The sequence below is a fragment of the Phaeoacremonium minimum genome (genome assembly GCF_000392275.1).
Source record: "Phaeoacremonium minimum UCRPA7 unplaced genomic scaffold PA7_03_scaffold_518, whole genome shotgun sequence".
NCBI classification, from domain to species: Eukaryota; Fungi; Ascomycota; class Sordariomycetes; order Togniniales; family Togniniaceae; genus Phaeoacremonium; species Phaeoacremonium minimum.
Genome location: NW_006921420.1, coordinates 185,606 through 188,297, shown reverse-complemented (window position 1 = coordinate 188,297; position 2,692 = coordinate 185,606).

Sequence of the window (2,692 nt, the reverse complement as noted above, 5' to 3'; positions counted from 1 at the left end):
TCTCCGTCTGCAAGTCTGTCGTGTTGGTGCACAAGCCAGGCGAATGGCGTCGTTACTGCTTAGCACTCAACCTTATCTAAACTACAATCACCACCTTCACCACCAGAGACTATCATCCAACTCCATAGGATCATGAAGCCATGGAAATTCACAATCTTAAACGTATATCGTGAGTAATGGTTTGTCTCAGGTGACTTGTCAAAGTTAACCCATGAACTAGATGCAAGCGGTGCCAGCAGAGAAAGGTAGGGCTCTCTCACCCCCGGCTGATTAGGAGACCGATTGCAACAATTATCACTAAAATTCTTCATAGATACGGTGCTCTCGTACCGCACCATGTCTTAAATGTAGCACTGCTGATGTGAAGTGCATATTCCGAGATAGTGATTATAAACTGCCACCTGTCTCACGCGAGTACGTCGCGGCGTTAGAGTCCCGGATATCTAGTCTCGAGAGCCTCTTAGTTAACATAAAGAGGGCTGCGGGAAATGAGAGAGATACTATTCTAGAAGGGGTAATCTTCCAAGATTATCTCACATCTTTTGCAAGCCATCCAACGAACAGAGACACCGAGTTGTCAGAAGCAATGATGAAAGCATCCCTACAAGAGACGCTCGAAGGTACCAGGCTCCAGTTTCTTTTGTTTTGTGAAATTCTATCCTCTGAAATGATGCTTCGCTACTCTAAATACTGATGGTAAGCTAGGATCAATGATATATCATGGGCCTACTAGCATTTCACAAACGAAGCTACTGATTCGGTGTCAAGTACCCCTGTTAATGCGGATTCGCCATCATCCCTGCATGAGCGAAATAGCCTGCACAATCCTAATGTCTATCTATGCCTTGGGCTGTTCTTTTTCTGGCAGTACCCACAATTCATGTTTATCGACATGGAAGCATTTGTCAAGGAGTTTGAAGTTAACCCTGTTGACGGAGAGTTCTGCTCATCACCCCTAGTCATGCAGGATGCGCTATTGGAGCTCTCATGTCTCCTGACCCGGCAATAAAAGCACTAGCAGTTGGCTTTTCTGAACTGGCTCAGTCATATTTGACTTCACGGGGGCTAAGAAGTCCTCGTTTGACGTCAGTACAAGCCTTATTGTGTTGTGCATATTATGAAGTGGGCAAAGGCAATCTCTCCAAGGCCTGGCAACTCTCAGGTATGTTACGTTCCGTCTCTGTAATGAAAGTAAGCAGGTTGACTATTGTGTTAGGTATGGCATTCAGAATGGGACAAGATCTAGGCTTCCAACGAGATCCTACTCATTGGGAGCCGAAGAGACGTCTTATGGAGCCGTACTTCGACAACGAATTTCGGCGTAGGCTTTACTGGGCTGCTTTCTGTCGGACAAGTTCGTACAGATCTACACTTTTCAAGCCGCAATTAACTCATATATGCTGTGCGTTATAGAATATTTAGTTTATTCTTGGGAAGGCCCACGTTCATGCATGAGAATAATGCGGACGTTGATATTAGCGACCACTACCGTAAGGATCAAATGCAAGTAGTTGCATTGGTAAAAGACTAACATTTTGGCGTAGACGAGAGCCTGCAATCTGGGAAAATTGGCTTTTCTCCCATGATCTTGGCTTCCTTAAGACAATGCGACCCGCGGGGCCGAAACTAACACTACTATTCAACCAACAAGTCGAATTGGGCAGAATTATACATGAAATGCTATCACACACATTTACTCCCAGAGGCAAAGGCTACTCTAAGTCCAAGAGATGGACCGAAAATTCTCTGAATCAATTAAATGCCAAGCTAGTCTCCTGGAAAGAGGCTTTACCAATGGACATGAGATGGAAGAAGTGGGTTACCAACAAAGACGTCTTACAGCCAAATGTAGCTATTCTGCAGTAAGTGGAAACTATCCAACATTCGCCAATATTTCTAATTGAATTTGCCAGTACTTTATACAATAGTACACGTATATGCCTCAACCTCCCTTTCATAACGTCGGTTGAGCCCTCTGTTTCCGCACCACACTTGAAGAAGCAAATTGTCCACCAACCAAATCACTTTGCTGAATGCGCCAAAATTTGCTCAGATTCAGCAGATGCTATTGTAGCTCTTTTGCAGCGATTCAAGAGTCAACACACCCTTGGAAATGCACCTATAATTTTCGTGCACTGGGCTATTGTGGCAACAAATTCTGTTCTGGTTACATCACGATACTCTGAGAGTTCAAGGCCACTAGTCAAAAACACCCATCTTCCAGTTCTTGATGCAGCATTGCAGGAGATGTCAACATCCTGGGCGCTAGCTGAGATAGCGAGGACCAAATTCCGACACGCTCTTGGACAAAAACAGCAGCAGCACCAGAGACAAAGCAGCTTAATTCAACTAACACATGACCTAGACGCACAATTTCATGAACAGCCAGCAACTACAGACTCTTCCACGTCAAATACTCTGGGAATCGACTCGACGGCTTTAGGTGCGGTAGCGCAGGGAATAGACTTTGCGAGCCCAGAACAGTATGTTTGGGATCCTATGAGTATACTCGACGGCGAGACAGAGTACTGGGCAAACATGGGTGATGATAGTCTAGCGGGAACTGACCTGGGATTCTTTGGATCATCAACAGGTTTGGATGGGGCAGAAATACCGTGGGACAATTTGACACAGTGTGACACAAAGTCTTCACTTTGAGTTGGGGAGCAAGGTCTTACCTCTGCCAGCAGTC